General features: G+C 29.8%; 1 protein-coding gene across 3 annotated transcripts in view; it reads left to right on the top strand.

Annotated features, from left to right (window-relative positions):
- Positions 1–23,515, top strand: part of LOC146529443 (uncharacterized) — a 102,308-nt gene that overhangs the window by 37,735 nt on the left and 41,058 nt on the right. Inside the window, exon 2 of one of the 3 annotated variants that reach the window (XM_085202166.1) lies at positions 6,972–7,028. The exons of the other annotated variants lie outside the window; for them this stretch is intronic. The gene's annotated coding sequence lies outside the window, so the exon portion shown is untranslated. The remainder of the gene's footprint in view (positions 1–6,971; positions 7,029–23,515) is intronic. 3 annotated transcript variants of the gene reach the window in all.

Genomic DNA, 23,515 nt, shown 5'->3' with positions numbered 1-23,515 from the left:
TTTAGCAGACTTTTGTATTATTATAGTTTTTCAAAAAATATGTTTTTAAATTATATATGAATATATTATTTATCCATCTTTCATAATAACACAATTTACACAAGTACACAGTTTATTTCAAAGTTAATATAAGGCAGTTTTAATAAACATAGTAGCTATCAAAGTTAAATCAGAACGGAAGTTACAGATTACACGAACATAAATGTTTACGAAACAAGTGATAAAGGTAGGCTGTATCTACAGTCTACGCGAGCCCTAAATCTGTCCACGCCCTGCGTTAAGTACACTGACTTGGGCAATGTTTGATTTTACATCACAGCTATGTAGGTTTCTCTGCCATTATGTAAAAAATCAAAACAAGGTTCTATTTGTCTTTATTTATGTTATTTTTTTTAAAGAACGACTATCACTAAATAAAGTGAAAATTAATATATTTTATATAATATATTTCTAGCTTGTTCTACCTACTTCATAAAAATCGGGAAATAAGTGCAGAAAAAAAGATATTTCTGTCAATGTGTTTATTCATATCTTAATACAGTAGAATATTAAGTTTACAATATTATGCGAGACGTAAATCATTGTTAATAGCGTCATTTGTACCAGCCATTCATATTTGGCCTCTGGGATCGATATGATTACTACATATATATTATTCGTTACGTGTTCAATCCACAATTGAACGCAATTATCGAGTAAGAGATATCGATTTTGATTATTTCCTCCGAATAAAACGCCTGTAGCACGTCACTTTTAGTAAGGTAAAGTTTTTTTAATTTCCTGATAGGGAGAGGAAAAGCTTACGTTGTAATTCTTCTGCCATGAAATCGATTATTTGTAAAAAAATACGTTACTTAATAAATCGATATTAATAATTCACGAATTAAATGTTGCTATTAAAGGATGTTACAAGTGTTGCTAAAAACTAAACTATTAGTATACACGAATTACTGGTAATGAAGCGTAAACAGTTTTGATACTTGAGTTGAGCAATACATTGCAACGTATGACCTGATTTCAAATCATTATTTATATATATAAACGATTAATATACCTGTCAATAAGTTTCCAGTTGCATAGGTGTCTTATAGTATATCTAGTATGGTAGATTGGGTACTTGCTGTACGTATATATGTATGACGGCACTTGGTTTCTCTTTATAAGAAATCTTTAGAGCTTTTTTTTCTATAAGTTATTTTATAAATTGGTTTAATAATGATTTATATATTATGAACTTATAATATTTTAGCTTTTAAATGTCAAAATTACGAATTTTAAAAACTAGAATTTCAATTAATTATATAACTTAAGTGTGATATTAAATGTAGTTCTGGAGAAGACAGAGTAATCTTGGCTATACATATCAATATTGAATTTGAGTCTTTTTTTTTAATGTTATTTTTAATACGAGGCCATCGTGGCGCTGTGGGATGGAGTGGTACTACAAACATGATAGGGTTGGACGATCAATTGCCACTTGGGCGAATTCATTATTTTCATTTCTCCGGTCTGGTAGACAATATTTGGAGTTGAGTTACGCCACCCAATAAACAGTAATATATGGGAGATGCTTGAATATAAAAAATACATTAAGACTATTTAAATTTTATCCTTGGCTACTTATGAGTCATTGAACTTTGATGGGTCAGTCGATCGATATTTATCTTTACATATTTGGTTTATGTAATGGTACATACATTTCCTTATATTTTCAGTACATAGATGGTATTTGCGTGGGTGTAACATTTTTTTTTATATTATGTGACTTTATTTTTTTTTGTTACACGAAAAGTGTAAAGCGTGGGAATAAATGTTCATCTTCATATAAAAATCGATTATGCAGGAAGTAAGATAGTGTATCGATTTAACTATATATTGCTTTACATATTTTCAATATTTAATTTGAGATTGCTTATAACATAACACCAAAATAAGAAAATTCTGAAGATATAAAAACGTTTTTTTCTATACGATAAAATACTTAATATTTTTATTTATGTATTATACTTTTCTATTACACATTATTTGCTGATTATAAAACTTTAGCTTCATAAAAGTTTCCATTTTTTTTTCTATCACATGCCTTGTGTGTGTCGAGCAATAAAATAAGTAATAAAAACAAGTAATGGCAGACATTCTGTTATGAAATAGAAAGAGCGTGCAATGTGCGATTTTACATACGTAATGAAGAAAGCGCGAATTGATTGAATGGTAAGAGTTGTTTGAAAAACAATGCTGTATTTTATCTCAATATAATATGTTATTATTATATACTTGTCACTTGTTTAATGATGAAAGGAAATAACGGTGGTTTTTTTAAAAATAAATGTTACGGTAATAAAAAACTGCAGCTTTCGTATTGTATGTAAGTTTTAGTTATTTATTATGTGCGAGAAACATGGTATTAATATTTATTCTTTGGCTCCGTCGACCTTCGGGGGAATTAGTTATTTTCATTTTCATGCTCTTTTAACATAATAAATATTTAGTTTCTACCGCCAATGAGAAATAGGTGGATAATGCTTAGGCGGAACGGAGTCCTTGTAAAAAATATAGCTTCATATTTCCATAAACAAAGATTTTTATGCTAAGTTCCGCCACTTCACGCAGTGTTTTAAATTCGATGTGGAAGCGGAGAAGCGAGTGTCTTGTTTCTATGTAATACGAGTGATGCACCTGATGCTACCATGTTAGAAGCTTGATAGAATAATTTATTGATTTATATTTTTCTAATCATTTTTGTAGATTTAATGTAGCATCCTAAAGAATTATAAAAATTTTATTTGCGAGCGTATTGTGACAGTTATAAACCTCGTTAATCTAATTACTATTAGAAGTACCTAGTTGTGTGCGATATTATCATTTATATGACCAGTTTCCTACTTATGCTCTATTAAAGAAAAGTGTAGCATATTTTTCCAAGGCGTGGATCTTAGAAATTTATAACAGGAAACGCATATAAGGCACGAAAAGAAAGTCTTTCACAAAACGAACCTTAAAAAATGTTATTTCCTTTATTTTCGTGTTCGATGTATCGAACAATGATATTAGTAAAGTAGAAGGATTAGTGACAATTATTAATTCACAAGTGGTCTAAAATATTTATATAAATATTATCCACTAAAGATACGACTTCAATTCACTGTTTTATCTTCACGCTTTATCCTTAGCGGGTTAGCCAGAGAGAAAAGAGCGCCAAACGGTACGGCTCTATATATTTCTTTGGCTAAGTCAACTGTCATCAACCTCTCCATACATGCCCTCGGGGTGGTCTTCATGTTTTTACGTGACCTTTCTCCAGCATCATGAATACTGTGTTCTCAAATGTCCACAAAAGTCACCCCTGCCTCTTTAATTCACATTTCTGGATTTTTAATTTGCCTACATAATTAGCTATCGTGTGACTTAAGTTTTAAATTATAATTATGTAAATAAAATTATAATTCAATTAAAAATTATATCGATCTAATATTCTTCTTTGGCTCATTATATATACATCCGGTATTGATTATAACCTATAATACTAGTTTGTTAGAGTGCGATAAGAAGTTTTAAATTACATAATATGAATTTAGGCCACGCTGATTTGTTCGTACAACTTGTTTTATATGCAAATATCTAAAAAAATTGATAAATGAGAGAAGCAATGAAGCGGAAATTAAATAAATATTTTAAGCTTAATGAAGTCGCTGCGCTACCGTCGTGATTTGGGTGTGCGAATTTGATTGACAAAATGTCAATTTTTAAATTACCTATATATAGCTTTATATGTGTTGATATAAGTGTATCTAAAAATTTATAATTAAATTTATTAAATATTGTAATGTTAGAAGTGTGAGTAGCTTGTCTTCGTGCTTTAGGGAACGCCACGTTTTAACCAGACCGAGAAAACACTTTTAAGTAAAACTATTCGTAAGTAAGTAAAAGTAGGTAGGTAGGTAGGTAAGTATTTGATTCCTGCTTGGGGAAATTAATTATTTTCATTTTCTCTGCACTGGTAACAAGGCGAAGGACCATTGGATGGAAAGTGAAGAACGGACTGTTTTAACACTAGGTTTCTTCTGCCTAACATGCCGTTTGGTATATTTTATCTTCAAAATAGATATTTCTACACAGACATATATATGTATGTATGTAATATGTAAGTAATTTATAACAGTACAACATTTCTGAAATGTAGGTAGTGTTTATATAATGATCTTTTAAATGTTATAACTATTGTTTTTGGCAATAGCATTATTTAACTGCTGTACAAATAAGTTCCATAATTCTCGTAATCTGTACGTTTTTAAGTATTATAACATCGACATTTGTACTGCAATAAAAAAAATGTATATTCATTTAAATTTATTAATATGAATTATAACATTTTTTTAATTACTTCTTATTTTATTTAATATCATTTCTATTGGTTTAGAAATTAACTTCTTTTAGCTTCATGTAACTCGCGTATAGCAGCCAGAGTACAGAGGAAGTGAAAATATGTTCATTCCCCGGAATGGGATTCGAACCGCTACTGTCTCGTTTACAGTCAAACGATGTGCCGTTGTATCTCGACTGTATGTAATAATAATATTAACTGCATTACCTTAACAGATACCAGTTGTTAAGATAGTTATTTACTCGTATTTACTTCACATAATTATATGGGCAGTAAGAGTTGTATATGAAACTTACATATATGTAACTTAGGGCGATAATGAAAGTGGAGTCATTATTAAACAATTTAATAATATAATTAAGTAGTAGCTTAAGAGAAAAGCAATTTACTATTGCTCTCTAAATACATGGAGTAAATCCTTAATGGATATTGCTAAGTATTAAAAGTAATTTGTTAACATATACTAACATATGTTTGACGTGTGACTGTAAATACTACAGGTTCTGGGTTCGATTTCCATTCGAAGAAATTAAATATTTAATATTTAAATTAAAATCGTAATTAATCTTTAATTAATTGCTTGTAAGTACAGTTACAAACAAATAAAAGTGAAAATATGAAAATTTCACAACCAAGGGCATATAGGAAAGTGGTAGAGCATGTACGTGCGAAAGTTGCTACTAACATTGTGCGATAACTTCACAAAAAACATGTATGTCTCATTGAAGTGCTAAACCTAGTCATTATTTGAAAGTAACGACTATTTTTATTAATTAAATTTTAGCATTTTCACGTAATTTAACGCAGTGCAGGGTAGACAAAGGGAAATTAGTTAAGACATTCCGTTCCCCACTCAATTTTGTAGAGATTGTATATTTAGTGGCGGTTCTCAACGCCGCACTTTGTTTGACAGAGTAGGGAAATGGAAATAAATTAAATATAATCACTCCTTGAGTGTGAAAGTAATAATTGGACCATTTATGTGTGAAGATAAGAAAAACAATTGTGTTTTTGTATTTTTCCTTAGAAAAAGCACAGGTAATTTATTTCCAGATTTTATTCTATTTTAAACAAGCAATAACATAAATATTATGTTTATTTGTTAAAGTAAAGTATAGTGGGAGCTGTTCATATAAATAGCTATACATACAAAGATTATTATATTTCAATAAACAATTTTCAATTCCCTAAATGTACGAGCTAGTATTATATTTATTCTTATATCAAATAGCAGTGATATATAGAGTTACCCTGAAGGTAATAGAGTATTAGGTACACACTACAGACACCCGTATAACCCTTTCAATATCTCATGTTACTATGTTAGCATGTGGGCATATTACGTAATTTTTAAGCATGTCTTCAACCAAATCATCCTTTAAAGTAAGTAAATTAAACTAATTATAATAATTGCGGTAACGTGTCGGTCTGTTTGTCAAGATGTTATTATGCGGTCAACGTAATATAACTGCTTAGGATTCCGCTAAATGTTTTGTGTATTTTAATTAATTATCAGTGCGAGACAAGCGGTTGGACTTGACTTTATTTTATGCGTATGCTTAAATAAGAATTACTAATATAAATTTGCTTAAATTTTTAAAGTCTTTCCTTAAAATTTGAGAAGGATTTTATCTAGGATTTTCGATTGTCACACATTTTTTTTTACTTTTCAACTATATTTATTTCATCGATCTCGTTGCACCAAGAGACCATTCAACTCGGCACGGCAATCAGTAGTGTATCACTATACTTTTTGCATAGGGAGTTCAGTCTATTATCAAATATTTAAAATAACATAATGTAGGCCAGTCGTGGCATGGGGGCACAAGCGTGGGCGCAATGTCTCCAGTCCTCCAAAAGTGGGGAGCGGAGTGTCTTAACACTAGACTCCCTCTGCTCCCTCTACTACACGTGGGATACAGCGTAATATTGAAAAAAAATAAAAATTAAGGAACACCTTCATGATAATAAATAAATAAATGTACCTAGAATAACAATTACTATATACACATCAAAAAAATACTTGTATGGTTAACAGTTGACGCCCACATCACATCGTCCAGCTCATGACCGATGTGTTAAGTAGTGAAAGTTCGTGGATATAATACTAAATCAAATAAGATAGGTTGAATGACATCTTGAAGAATGCGGCATTGCACTTAAATCTTATGCAAGAGGACACGCAAATTATTATTAGGTTTAGATGTGCAGCAAACGTGTAAAAAATATTAAAATTTTGTCTAAAATTTTAATTTATGCATTATTTATTTATATGAATTTAAAAATTATTTCATAAATCAGTTGTGACGCAGAAGCACCGTGTGTGAATGTCTCCGTTCGATTTCCACTCCCATTTCCATTCCTATTCCCATGGGAAGAAACAATTATTCTCATTTCTCCGCTCTGGCAAGAAGACAAAGCTTGGCGTTGAGTTCGTGCGAAGTGTCTAAACACTAGGCTTCCTCACTTACCCTGCTATATGCGAAATACAGCGTGAAGCTTAAAAAATATTATAAAATACGACATTATTTCATAATTATTTTAAGTGGACCGGTATCGGAATAATACAATACGTGGTTTGTTGTTTCAGGTGAGGAATCTCTTTTCTTTACAATGTCTTGTATCAACATTGAGCAAATAACTTAAGGTAAGTTTAATATCAAATTTTATAGTATTTTATACGTTGTATTTGTTATCAGTAATTTATTCGCATTAAAAATTAGTTGATGTAACTTTTTAATAAAAAAAATCGATAGACAACGCACAAACTAAACACGTACAGTAGAACGATGAAATTAGGCCTTGAAGTAGCCTTGAGAAGTATCTATCTATCTATCTATATAGGAAGGATTTTCCATGAATTCTCTAGAAACGGAAAGTTTATGCTTTTTATAGATCATTTAAACGAAATTTTAGGCGACCATATATACGGTCAATACCTATAAAATACTAATAAAATATAAAAAATGCATACAAGTGAGATAACTTTGCCCTTTTGCTGTAAACGCTCATTTTCTTAATCGCGGGGTTACTGACATTTAGCGTGCTCGTCTAAACAAGGACTTGCATACGTTGCCAGTGATTTAATAACGTAATTGATATAAGTTTCTTAATATTTTGTTATTATAATTATGATAATTTTGTATTGAGGTTTCTTATATATAGAGGATTATATAAATCATTCTTTGATTATTATAATTGAGTTAATTTTGTTTTTATAAGATGAAATTTTCTTTACATTGTATGAGACAGAGAGAGAGAACTTACTAATTTGTATACAGTGTAACTAAACAGAGTGATTTTCTCCCACTAGGCCAGGTCCCTAATATGTATTATGTATAATTTATATATGTATGGATAAAAACAACAACCATACCATTACGTTCAGTAAATGATATCCCAGTACGAAGGTCCAAATATCCTACGATCTCTGGTTACCTCTTTCGCCTCGTACATATCCTTACATCACCCAATTATAACATTTTTTCATTATATTTTTTAGGTATTTTTTATTTGTATTCAATTCTATAAAGATATATATTATATTTATTTATATAAATATTTATTCGTAGTATATATATATGTATATATATGTATGTCTATGTATTTTATTCTTATTTCTACTATTAAATAATCTCCTGCAATTTAATGCACCACCCACCATCTTTTTTATACAACTCCAACGACCGAAGGTTGCCTGGAAGAGATCGCTTTAAGCGATAAGGCCGCCTTATTGTACATGTTTTTTCTATTTATTTTGTATATAATTTTTGTAAATTTTTTATGTGCAATAAAGTATATTGTATTGTATTGTATTGTATATAATATACTATCAAATTGATACAAATATTGGATCCGATTTCTATACATTCAGTAATGTCGATAATTATTAAGTCATATTGTGATTTGCGAGTGAATGAACACTTAAATGTTTACTTTCATCAAGATAATGCTTAGAATGATGATGATCTAGAATGAAAGTAAGCGCGTACAGCTTATTAGTATTGGATATTTGCTGTGGTTATGATTTACGATGTTAAAATGCGTATTTCAAGGTTGTAATTGCAATATTAATTTTATATATTCATATTAGGTTTTAATTTATGTTTTTGTTTTAAGTTGTATTCAGAATATAGCAAGGAAGGCTCAGGAACCCTAATATTAAGGAACACGGTTTCCCAATTTCCGTTCTATTTTCAAGATATTACATGTTGAGAGAAGGAACTCACATTCAATGGAAATAGTCCGTTTAAACGAGTGGGAACCAAACCCACGACCGTCTTGTTATAAGTGCTGCTATGACTTCTGTATTTTATTATATTGTATACATTTACAACATTTATTTAAGAGAGTTATTTTTAAAGAATATGTGACAGAATAAAGAAGAATGTACTGGTGAATTTGATTACTAAATGCAATGTTTGTGTGTTGAAATCTTAAGAAAGTAAAATAAATATTTTTAATATAAATTTTCCTCCTTTCATTAATAAATGAAAAAGAAGATTTAACATAATGAGTTATTGTATAGATGAATAATGTCGATAAGCTCTGAGATAAGAACTTTACTCATTATTTATAGGTGATAGTAATGTATGAAATAAAAAATCAAAAGCACGAGCCAATGTTGTCTATAAATATAACATTAATGGCGTTCTTCACGGGTCTACTACCTGCCTCGCGCGACTGTATGCAACTGTATGCAAAGGATCAAGGTGTTTTGTAACTGTAGAATATTACCTATATATATATGTATAAGTATTTTTATTTAAATAACAATAAATTCATTTAAATTAAATAATATGAGGTTAATTACACAGGCAGAACCGCAAATAAAAGCTAGTTGTAGCATAAAAATGTTAATCATCGTTTCTAATAAGAATCTTTTCAAATAAGTAGAAGTTACACAGTTGTTAGTAATTTAAAATATAATTTTTATAACTAATCCCCACGGTGTCAAGGATGGCCGCTTTGCGTGTTTTGACGTTTACTTTTTAAGTAATGTTTTAATGAAGATAACGTTTATACTATACTAGCGGACCGCTCGCGGTTTCACCCGCGTGAACTATGTTATTATTAATTTCTGTCTCCATGACTACGTCCTAGTGACGTCTATGCAAAATTTAAGACTCCTAGCATTTGTAGTAAAGAAGTTTCGTACAAACTTTCAACCCCAAAAACAACCCCTTAGAAGTCGAATATTGTAAATTCCCGTCTTAGCGAGCACCTACGTCCTATAAGTAACTCCTATTCAAAATTTCAGATTCCTAGCGCTTGTAGTTTCTGAGATTTCGTGACGAGTGAGTGACCTTTCGATTTTATATATATAGATACAGACACATAGCTTATTATTATTTTTTTAATATTTATGTAAATAAAGTACAAGGCGAATTATGTATGTACATTATACACAATAAATATTTTATATAATATGTAGAATTTGTGTAGTAATTATAGATGTTAAAAATTTAACTAAAACTAAAAAGAACAAAAATGATATGAAAAAGCTTCAGTCTGGTTAGATGCAATACGATTACATCCTCCAACATGCAAACACTGGATCAGTAAAAAGTTTATAATAATTATGTTAAAATTGTAAAAAAATTAAAGTAAAATTACACTTGGTAATTAAATTAAAATTAATTATTAACCATTGTATATACAGTCAAATACTGTGCCATAGCAAACAGAATTCAACTAACAACAAATTCACATAGCAGGGTAAGCAGAGGGAATATGTAATAATGTAGACATTGTTAACTTTTCAATTAATTTTTGAGACATTGCATTTTGAGTGGAACTTAACTCTGTGCTTTGTCACTGTTTATATTTTTTATAATGGAGAGTCCATTCCAGTCACTGTGCTATAGCGGCTTCGATCATACATAATATGAAATTTCACATAAATTGTTAAACTTTATTACCGCATTTTCATCTCTAATATATATATTATATAGTGTATGTATATTGTATATATATATATATATCTATGTATTACAATAGTTTACTCTTATATATGTACGTATATATATATATATATATATATATATATATATATATATAAGCTGTATTTTGTTACTAGTATATAATTTTTTATTTCTTAAATTGTACTTTGTTTTGCTCGCTACTCACTCATCCACCTCCACTGGTTGACTGGAAGATATCTCTTATCCACCTTTGTACACAAAATTGTCTATATATTGTTTATTATGTATTTTTTTAGTGCAATAAAGAATATTATATATTAATACTTCCATACTCTTAGTGAAAAGTGAAGGTCATTACGCCCCAGCTATTATGCTTCTATTACTCTAATGTATTGTGAAATCATGTTATAATATTGTTTATAAGGATTTGAACGTTTGAACAATAAATATTATAAATAATATAATGTTAGTTAAATGGTAGTGAAATGTTGTTTTTGATTGATATCTATCTAAATTTAAATTCCATTCGTAGTATTGTAGTCAATAATAGTTTTTTTTCTCAGATATAATTTGGCGATATCTTGGCACAGCGGGACGGCGCGGCGTCTGACTATACATAAGCAAATAAGTTATTTTTATTTTTTCGCTCTAGTAAATAAAGCACGGGATAGAATTTCGCCACTCAACATGCAATATTTTGAATTTCAGTGGAAAGCGGAAAACAGAATGTCTTGACACTACCAAACTCCACCAATCTTACTATATATGGGACACAGTTCTGGACAGGACCGGAAGCTGAAATTATATAAAAAATATGCTCATTTTACGGTCAAATTCAATGTCTTGCTACATTTTTTATTCTTAAATAATAATAAAACAATTTTTGTATTCATACTGCTAATTAAAGGCTGATTTTATATTCAAATTTAAAATTCAAGCATTATATTTTGAACGTCAAATAATTTACAGCAATAGTAAATATGTATAGAAAATTAAATTGTGGAAAACAGATTTTCTTACTCTTAGGTTCCCTCTGCTATTTGCGGGATATAAAAAATATATGAAGTATTTTAGAATCACTTGTCTAAGCAGTTTTCGAGCGAGGGCGCGACGTATCTCTATCTATAAACGGCGTAACGCAATTGTCCCATTTGTGACAACCTTGCGTTTTATTGTGCCTTTTCACACCCAAATAGGTTGTTTCTAAATTAATTAGTCTTTAAAGGTCATTTGTTTTGTTTGGTTAATGCTACTACTGAGAACGGATTTAGTTATAAAATATAAGTAGGTATATAAAATGTTTTTTTTGGTTTTTGGTTTCATTTTTTTTATAAAGACAATTTTTACCACTGTTTTCGGAATTATTATATAAAGTTGTATCATTTCCTGTACTAATACTTCCATAATAATACATTATGATCTATCATATCATATCTATCATATCATAATAATACATTATGATCTATTCTCCACTTTCCGTTATATAGTTGTCACCCCCACAGTACTCATGAGAAACAGGAAAATCCTTGAAATGTTATATAAATTAATAAAATACAATGAAGATGCATAGCTAATTGAGAAACTCATAAATTCAAATGATCTTATGACATTTTGATAAAGGTTGATGTCAAAAATACAAAACTTTAAAAAAGTTTTTTGCCAAGCTTGGGTCGGTTTGTCTTTAACCTTTTGACCTATTCGAGGAAAGATTATAAAGTGTATGGTTTTTATTTTAGGGTTTATAAGAAATTGCCGGACTCGGCCGGAATACTGTATACGATTAACGATATCTGTGATAGATGGACCTAATCAACAGGATCCATTAATAAAAGAAATGTTTCGCTGTAGCGGTTAACCAAAGGTGCACGATGTTACTGTAGTGCTTTGAAAATGTACAAAATAAAATTAGCAAATATTTTTTATGCACTTTGCGAATATAAAAAAAATTACCTACTTATCTATTACTAGCAAATCTAAATATTTAATCATATACCAATTCTTTAAAGTAAAATGTTTGATATAAAAATTACCATGATTATGTGTTGCCAGTGCAAAATTATGGATATCACCGAAAATTTTAATAGATAAACTTGTCCATTCAATATATGCAAATAATATAAATTAATTATTGTCTATATGTTATGTATGTTCTATGTTGATTTTATATATTTTAAATGTTCTATTTTGCATAGCTAAATAAGGTCAATTTTCTGTCAGTGATAAAAAATATGACGTGTTCTAATGGATGAGAAAATTTAAATTAATTATATATTTTTTGTAAAGCAGTAAATTAATACACTGAGTTATTATATAAGATAGGTTATGTTTTTGTTAGCTTCTCATAGTTTTATTACTGTTACAGATTATATTAACTTACCTTCTTAGTAAGTGCCTTAACTACAAGTGTTAGTACACTTATTTAATTATAATATTACAATTATTCAAAAACGGCAGATTTCTTGAAAATAGTTATTATTTTTAGTGAAATATTTAATCAATTACCATATTTTTTCAAATATGTCATGTCATCTCATTCTCCAACGTCGTCTTTGATGCCACGTGCAGCTTGTCGTCACGCAGTATTAAATAACAATACGATGGTCATGACACGGTTACGTCTGTTGCGTAGGCGCAGGTCTCATTGTACACCTACCAGCGATAGTTATCTGGCGCTATGGATTATTCATCTTTTATTTTTGTTTAGGATTAAAGGCAATGATGAAAGGATCTTACGACTTCGAGCCTTATGGGCACCGCATCTCGTAAACATCACGGTTTTAGGTTGGATATTCGCTCGGAGAAATAAATTATTTTTAATTCCACACCCTGGCAATGAAATAAAGCGAATCCTCTAGGTAACCGCTGTTCATAGTGCTATATGCGAGATATAACATGAAGCTGCTTTTAGAATAGTGAATGAAAAATACTTCCTTTAGTAAGAGATTGATATCGCACAATGTTTGAAATATTTTTATCTAACTTTAATTATCTCTTTTTAGATTATTTTATATATTTTTGTATTTCGAAAGTCTTCTCACAGTGTGCAATTATAATTAACGAATTTCTAACTTTTGCGAATTTATTATATAAGGTTAAATTTGTTATACATCATTTATATGGCGAAGTATGTGTTGAACGAAGATATGATCGCTCTGGTTACGAGCTAAAAGCGCGGCGTTGACTTCTACCACTCAACAGGTAATATCGCCAGAATTCGGCGGAAAATGGTGAACGAAAGTATCTTAATGGGAACTTAACTCTAGGTGCCCACGTTCCCTCAGCCTACTCTGCAGAAATAATATAATGTATACATTGTTATAAATATACATGACTCATATCTGGTTTTATTATCAAAATTATACACTTGTCCAAAAGTCAATTTAGTTGATTTATGAATATTGATCGACAGGTGTTCCTTTGAGGTTGAGCGAATTGTATAATATTTAAATAATCTTTGCAAAACTAGCAAATTTGTAATTGTTACTTTTATAATAAAACTAAAAATTGTCTTTTTTAAATTAAGGAATATTATTTAATAATTGGAACGTGATGTTTAGTTCCCTTTTTTTATTTAGTATTTTTTTTAAAGATATTACTTAATGTCCATTGTTCTACATGAGCACAAAAAGAAAAAGTTTTATTTTTCTTATTTTTTTATAATTATTTTTTTTTTATTTTAACTTAACTGGCAAGCAATTACAATATAGATGGGATGGTACTTGACTTATAAAAACTCTATTGACGTTATGCTTCGTAGATTACAGAACACAATAGTACGTGAAGTAAACCTTGGCTGAAGGAAGCTTGACGTTGTTTTTATGGAGGTTAATGAAATGGAATTGTAAACTTTAAATAACATTTAAATAGAAATCGCTTCCTGGCAACTAGTGGAAGCAGATAAGTGCTTAACAGTGGGATGAGATTTGGGATTTTTAGGAATATATAAAAAAAATACACTGAGCGCCTATTTTTTTACTTTCGAAATATGCCATGGCGTTTTGCGAAATAATAATAAAATTACAAAACTAAAAAAGTAGAAAGTATTTAACGTTATTATCAACTATCGAACTCTGTACCTAATCCTTGACCTATGGAGATTTGTGATGGGAACCTATTAATTTATTCGTAATCCCGTCAGTTGACCTTGAAGTGTATAGTTTAATTGTCTCTTAAATACGGTCATTATTGTGCTTATAAAGTCACAGCGTGTCGAAATCTGGGCATTGAAAATACTTTGGAATGTACACAACTTATTTTAAGTTTTTGGATTTTTATAGTAATTTTACTTAATATTTTTTTGAATAAGTTATAAAAATGTAAACAAGTCTCTAATTCTGGCGGGACTTGGAGAAAAAAAACAAAACTACGTATATACGAGTATATAAATGTATAAGTGTTTTGATGTGTATTACATACCTTTAATAAAGTAGTAAGTATCGTGGGAATATTGAAATGAAATGAAAGAAATAAAAGTCTATAGCTTGAAATGAAAATAACCAGTGAATACATTTCTATAGACGTGCACATGATCCATCGATTGCTAGTCGACATGATAAATTGCTTCTTATTAAATAAACACCGGAGTTCAACCAAGTGTTATGTGAATGTGAAACATTTCTTTATGTGATTTGAAATGGTCATTAGTTCGTCAATGTTTTTAATTAGATATCTATATATGAAAAAATTCTACTGTTTTAAATACTTTCTATTTTTTTTTCCAAAAGATATTGATTTTGTATTTGTTTTTATATTTCTTCATTATCGCATGTCTATCACATTTTGCGGATTAGTAATAAAGAAGGTGATGTCTAGAACCGTAAACATATCTAGAAATGTAAATTCCACTTTGAAACACACTATCAAGACAAAAATAGACAAATCTGTGTGTATTTATAATAATACAGCCATTTTCGTAACAAACAAGAATAGTAAAGGTCATGAATCATGAACGCAATAATTAATTAGTTGCGAAATCAATAACAATGCATGTGGGACAGCGGGTCGCTTTCGTCCTCCCTATCTGTCGATCACGGACAACCGCACCTTTTCAGGCTCAGCAATTCAATGTTTACGCTTTCGAAACTAATAACATAATAAGAAATTTAATCAGGTGTTAATAGCTTAGGAATATTTCTCTTATTTATAGTAGGGTAGGCATAGAGAATCCAATGTGAAAACACTTTGTTCTCCGCTTCCTGTCTGAGCTCTTAACATTCCGTGTTGAGTGACGAAACCTAACACCAAATAATACTCTTAAAATTATTTTTATATATATGTAGAGTAAATAGTACCTAATTTTTCACATAATTAGATACTGTTGGAAAAAAGTTTATAGAAAATGATATGGTTATGGTTTTATATTGCCACATATATATTTTATCATTCTCTCCTAATTTCTAAATAATTTAGAAATAATAAAATCAAATTTCAAAAACTAATTTTGACTGCAATTCATTCAGCTTTAACTAATGAAACTATCAACAAACTCCGCTACGTTCTTATACAACTCATGTTGCAACAAAATTAAAGGAATATCTTGTTTGTAGGTAACACGAACGTTGTAATGCAAATAAAAATTCAATTATAGTAATTGGTGTGTCACGTAGAGACGATTACCTATTTTGTTCAATTATATTATTGCATCATTTTATATCATATACTCGTTTAGCAATTACTATTCACATTGTTTACTAAATTATTTTCTTTTAATTTCTCCGTTCTGTTACATTATGTAGAGTATTTAGAAAGGACCTATAGTTTTGTGATAAGTAATTCTTATTTTCTCTATATGTTGATTAATTTTACAAAAGAAAATCAACTTCTAGCAACTTCTAGCAGATTTCAAGAAGTAGGCAGAGCGGGAACCTTATTTCAAATTTCGAGATATTGCGTGGCAAGGAAGGTGGAAGGTTTTATGTACCAGACCTCTTTGGGAAATGAAAATAATTTGATGATAACCATTTCCTCAAGTAACACTACTACTGGGTTGCTCTACTGCGCCTCGTTACATTTATAATTTTTTTGCATATTTTACATGAACGTAAATATTTTTTTGGAAATACGATAAATGCGTGAATATTATTATAATGTATTTGTTACAAGATTTTATTAGCATACATATGTAAATTATAAATCGACACTGGCTACTTAGGTTTTGACTTTGGTTGCCCAATTCGAACACGTATGCAATCGTGTTGCCTAGACTTTAGTACATGTCGACATATAGGTTTAAGAAATTCATTTGACTATAATTTATAGATTGTATATGTGTTGAATTATTTTGTATTTTACAATATAACCGAAGAAGAAAGAAAGAAACAGATTTTTTTTAAATTTAAAAATGTATTTCTGTTACAGGTATTACATTATGAAAATGGCGTTTATCGTATGAGTAAGTGGGAAGATGAATTGCTTCAATGTACCTTTATTTACAAATCTTATAATTGTTTATATAATTAGATTTTTTATATTACTTATATTATTTGAAACCTAGTTCAATGCCTCTAAAACCTTTCTCACGCGATCTACAGGAATGCTCCAACAGTATAAACTAGCAATGCAAATGTTCATTAATTACGAGTATATTGACTTTCAAATCATTACCGTACAGAGAAAGAGCGCTAGAGCTAGATACAACTATTATGCTTGGTATATGTTTAAAACTCTCTGTGAATTGTTGACATAAGGGTCAAATGGGGAATATTTTATTTATTGTTTTATTTTTCAGCTATTACTATTTAAATATTACATATGTATATGATAAATAGTGTAATTTCTAACTTGTTTTTGTTTTTGAGCCCTTTTTTGAGTACTTAGACTGAGATATATTTTTTTTTTTTATGAAAAGAGGACAAGGCAAACGAGCGTTCGGGTCACCTGTTATATTATTATTGATATAGATTACCTAGGTATATATAGGTTACTTCGTATATATTTTTAATTATTCGGGCAGAGATAAATGTATGTAAGTTGCTCGGTTTTCCTGCATTACCTCCATCAAATACGATTACATACTAGAGTATCCAACAAAACACTGCATTTTTAAAAACATTAATTTTAAAATCCTTAAATTGTTAATTATAAAATTAAACCTTATTATAATAACTTTATATTAATTTTCCATACACATTTGTTAACATTATAAATAGATGAACAATTAATCAAATGCACAGCAACATGTAACCGGTACGCCCTTGGTGTTGGTAGCAGGGCGATCGTTCTTCGTACTACAGTCGACCTGTCATGTAGGCTTTAGACACGAAGATAAGAATATACGCTGCCATTCATAATTTGAGATAACCCACTTAGTTAAAACTATTATTGCCGTAAAACGTATTATTTGCAATAGTAAAGAATATATAATATATTGTGTAAGTCTTTGATATGTGTATACTAAATATACTGACATTGTAGCTATACAGGAATGGACAGACCTATGATTTCGCTGAATAGTGAAATGTTTTAGGTTCTTACAAAAACGTTTTAATGCAATACATTTATATTAAATATTATCTGAAGATAGTTTTGATAAAAAAAATCTGGAAAAAGATAAAAAATTATAATGAGACACTTAACAGTTTTTATAACAAATACACAAGCCTGGAATTGAATAAACATAATATTAATTTAAAATTAGTGGTAGAGCAACTTGAGAAAAAGGGCCAATTATACACACTTGATCTACAGTTTCTTAAATTCTAATAAATAAAAATATCTAATTTAACCCATGTTATCTTAAGGTCTATATATGTGTTGTTTATACAAGAAAAATAAATCAGTTACTTGATTTTTCATTTATATGTTATCGTATTAAGAAATATACTTCGAATTTGCTCTAAAATGCTAATAACAGTAAAGATTAGTATAAACGTGCAGTACTTGTCGTTCAGGTACCCAGTTTAGTATTGAAATTTAAACAGGTCGTGCCAGTTATATGCTAATCTCATTAATAGTTTCGTTCCAACGTGAGTTATCGGTGGACAGTCCGTTATTGTGAATTAACGAATCCTCGTTAGGCTTATATATATATGTGTTGTATTTAGAAATAATTCGCTGTATTCGATCTAATGCTAATTATTTTCTTTCACATATATTTTGCATTTTTTAATATTTTGTTATAATTATAAAGAAAGTTATAAATATATCGAAAAGCTGACATTATGAGGATCTGCCAGCCAATGCATCTCTAGGATAAAAATATTGCTGAAATAGACGGAATATAGGAAATATGGTGGCTTCATTGTCTGTATGATGCGGCAAATTTATGCTAAAGTGTAAAAAGCTTAAAATTTTATAATTTTTAATTTAAAAATGATTGTCTTTTTCACCTAAAATCAGTACCAACTAAAACTTGTAAACAATGAATTCTAACATTATAATAACTAACATTTTGTTTCTTATATTAGATTTCAACACAGATGTTGGTATGTCATATCACATTCGAACCCCAGAGGCCTACGGTTCTAAGAAAGTCAGGCCCAGCCAATGTTATCCCATGAATAATAATGTACGAAAGCGCGTGCCGGAAGTGAAATTATGAACAATCATCTGTACATATATATAAATATACATATCGTAAATATTTTATATATTAATATGCTGGTTACTAAAATATTTACTTAGTTTAGTACCTATCGGTATCTAGGATTTCTTTATTACATAATATTCTTTTGTATAATATCTGCAAATATAATCTAATATTTGTATATATATATATTGCTTTTGAAAGTCTAAAAGAAAGCATTTTTTTCTAACTTAATGCAGCTCTGAGAACATTGCAGTCTTCGAATCTCATATTTAATTTTTCTATAATTACAGACTTTTTGTTTTCTTCACACAGTAATAGATAGCCATGAAGCATTAATTTCATATTACCACGCAATTGATTGACTACAATCGATTTAGTTTAATAATCTTGAAAAAAAAGTTGGCCAACGCGGAAGAGGCAATGTTCTTGTGAGAAAACGGAACCCTGGTTGTCTATTACATTTTACATGTTGCATAATACCGTTCCCAAAGATCTAAAAACAAGTTCTATTGAATTACGAATATTTACAACGCGTTTCGCTATAATTTGTGTAATGACGACCAAGTTCTATGCAATTTTTTCGATTGAGAAATAGTTTTGGCGTTGTTGTTGTTTTTTTTTCAAAGTTAAATGACATACTTTAAGGCAAAAATGTTCGTGGGAATTAGGAGACGTTTTTGGTGTGAATTTGTGGTCGATTAATTTGTAAAATATCTATGTGACATCTTGTATGATGATGCAGGTGAGACGTGTGATGGTTGTGAAATAATGTCTTAACTTTTGGGATAATATAAAAAATATTACTATTATGTTATTCTTTCATTTGTTTGGCGGAAGTAAAAATATTACCACTAGAATTATTTGTATTTACTTAGAGACTCATCTTTATCTAGACTAAATATTAAACATATTAATTTAAATTTATATAAATAAATCAGCTTCACACTGTATCCCGCACACAGCACCCGCACAAGGTAGGCAGAGGAAACCTAGAGACACTCTAATAACTACTACAAAAATATGAAACCAAATATATCGCGCTGAAATAATACATTCAACTCGAATTATCCAATATGTGCAAACGCATCTAAATCTTCGTTGCTATAAAGGCGGGCGGATTTTTTTTTTTCGAGTTTGTGGTTAATGCTGAAGAGGGTATTCTGTCCCTGATGAAAAGCAAGCACTACGTGGCTGCCTGTGAGGAAAATTAAATAGAATGCATCGGCATAAGACAGTTTTGATCTACATTAAATGGCCAACGTAACTAATATATATTTATATGCTGAGCGTAAGGCATAAGTGAAACTTGAGTAACATACAGCTGATGTATCAACGGCGGGATGTGTCAACAATTAAATGCGTTTTTCTGTAAAACTATTCGCAATTTCGAAATAGTGTAAAAAGCAAATTTTATCTTCGTTTAACGTAGAAATTTAATAAAGTATTTTAAAGGATAAGGATTAATACCATTATGGAAAAATATGACTCACAATAAAAAATATATTGAAATTATTAATTTTAGACAGAAAAATGATCACTACACGTTATTCTTAAAAGATACGAATATGCCGTCGCGGACTTTTTTGTAGATCTTATTAAGAGGAACAATACTCCAGTACATTTTTTTTCATGTAGTACTTACCATTAAAGCAGCGCATGCGCGAAAGTGTCTCAACGGGTAGGACTTTATACACATTTATCGTATTTATGTTAATTTACATAATAATGTACATATAATAAACTATATATAAACCTTCTATGAAAAATACTCGACCTAATGGTGAAAACCGCATCAAAATCCGTTGGGTGGTTTAGAAGAAGAAGAGTTAGAAACAACAAACAGACACGAAAAGCGACTTTGTTTTATAAGATATAGGATTATATAGGTCATTATTAAGTTTTGTGATTGTCAATTACAAAGCTTACGATAAAATATATTAATTGCACACCTTATATGGTGAGTACCATATAGAGAATATAGAGAAGAATGGTATTACATCATGTTATTGTCATTAGATAATGCTAGGAAGATTTCTTTTTTTAGAAAAACTTATTTTGATAGATATGCAGATAAATATTAAAAAGTCCAAATGAATACATAAAAATTAAATATCATTCAATTTTTTTTTCTACGTTCTGTGAGCGTAAATCTTTATTTCTTTTTTTATTAATAGATATTTGATTTTCGTGATTTTTATGAAACTTTCCATTAAACCCTTAAACGAATCGAATTAAAATCGATAACTATACGATTAATTAATTCGATTGGACTTAATATCTTTTTCTTTTACCTATAATTACATATACACTCAATGTTTAAACAAACCTACAGCCGGTAGTAACAGACAGACACTACACTCTTAGTCTTACGCAACGACACGTCTACGTCTATATCAAATACAAATAATTGGTACCTATTGTCCAAACTATCCAGCCGTTACATGCTTAAATATTATATAAACGAATTTTGTTAGTTTTTTTTATTACAAAGAAAGTGTAATGCTTCGTAGAATTAAATATTTATTTAGTGTGAAATTGAATTTATTAGCGATTGCCATGAGCCTTGTCATAATATTTGTACTAGCTGCCCATAAGATGACGGTGAAAGATTGGGTTAATTATTTTTCTTTCTGTGACGTTCGTCTATAGTTAGAAAACATTTTTTGTATAGCCAAATTCCCAAATGGCAGGATACGTAGAGGGAAACTTGTGTTAGGATATTCCATTCTCCAGTTTCTTCCGAATTTTCGAATTAGGGAAACTTGTGTTAGACGATGACGAATAGTGAAGAAAAAAATAAAAAATATATTATCATCTCTCTGAGAACAGTAACCTGAGGCACCAGCGACCATAACTTATTAGTAGCGACAATAATTTTTAACGGTTAACTTGCCTCGACAATAAATTAGATAACTGCGATTTTTATATACATATGTTTCGTATCAAAATGCTTAAATTTATCTTCTTGTTACTTTAAAGATGAACTTTCTGATCACCACGAGGTCTGGCATTTTGATTGGAAAACATAAAAAAATATATATCTATGTAATAAAATAACATAATCCCATTAAATTCACATAGGTTTCCTATCGTAACATTCCTAGAAACGATAAACTCAAATGTCTAACAGTCTTTCTGGTAATTTCGGGCCCAACTGAATGCTGAACACGTAAGAATGTATGTATATATGTATGTATGTATGTACATTATCACGAAACACTCGATAATGCCGATCGTAGTTTTGTATACGTGACCAGTGTGGAACTACTGTGCGTCACCTTGAAAATGCACGCACTTTCTAAGATAATCTCTATTATTATGTAGTTACTAGATATTCCTTTAGTTATACGTGATTAAAAATATATATATACTAGTTTGGTTTTCATATGAAATTATTTAAGCTAGGTAAAGAAGCGAAGGAATTATTGAAAATCCTTATAATTAAGTTAAAGTGTCAGTTTTTTATTTTAAAATATTATTATATAATTCATTGTCTTTTTATTATTTCCTTATTTTAATGATGTATACAAAAGTACTTTTTTTATTAAAATATTATACAAATAACAATGATTGTTTTGTAGAATAGAATTTATTTAAATCTTCTCTGTTAGCCCTTCCCACGGCCCTAACTCATGAATTACATAAGGCACTGTGAATCTCTATGTTAACGCCTACACATGAATTTTTGTCACATTAATTATTAATTTTATAGGCGTTCAAAAATCTACCGTTAAATAACTGTGTTTTTATGTATTATATAATTGTTTTTTTTAACATAATAGGAAACTATACATGTAAAACACTTCCGTCTGAGTGACGGACAAACGCTAAAATCTAGTAGGTTCCTTGGGGGGTGTAGGAGAGAACTTGGAGAGTATTTTGGCAGCTGTGACACAGTTTACACTAGTACGGCTGCCATCGCTCACCTCTACTAAATTGTTGTCTTGTTTTTTCCATATTCCAACGAAATTAGAGTGTATATATAACATTTAATTACTGAATAAAGCATTTATTATTATTTATTATTTCTCGTACAGAAATAAGCGAAAGAGGGATGAAAATTTCCATGTAATTTTCATTGTGTGCTGAGCGGGGAAACTCAATGCTGCGCTATACCTTGTCTTGGTACCAGAGCGAGGAAAATGAAACTAATTCAATTACCCTAGACGGAATCCAACCCACAATAGTCGCGCTTACAGTTGCTCACTAAACCACTGAGCAACAACCGTCTATTAATATTCAAGTTTAAACTGCTGTTCTCTAATTCTTTCGCGACACAATCACGAGCGTGCGAAGTACCGCCGGTCGCACGGCCGTCAACTCTATTGTTTGGCTGATTTAATTACTGGTGCCGAGTTCACGCCAATAATGGACTATTTTTTAATTAACTTTTACCATCTGGTATAGTGGTTTTGTTGTTTACTTATATTTAGTTATAGCGGGCTCAGTTTTAGGGAATTTAGTTTTAGGGAGTTTTCCATATGGTTGATTGATACATTTTTAAGGTGTTGTACCAAAGGGGTAAAACGGTACCCTATTACTTAGACTTCTCTGTCTGTTTGTCATCAGGCTGAATCTCATGAACTGTGACAGTTAGGCAGTTGAAATTTTCCCAGACGATGTATTTCTGTTGCCACTAAAATAACACGAAATAAATACTTACAAATAAAATAAATATTTAAA

The sequence above is a fragment of the Heliconius melpomene genome, chromosome 18 (assembly GCF_056956725.1).
Source record: "Heliconius melpomene rosina isolate 202511_hmr_F chromosome 18, ASM5695672v1, whole genome shotgun sequence".
NCBI lineage: Eukaryota > Metazoa > Arthropoda > Insecta > Lepidoptera > Nymphalidae > Heliconius > Heliconius melpomene.
The sequence above is the reverse complement of the archived record's forward strand: the minus strand, read 5'-3'. Positions and strand labels throughout refer to the sequence as shown.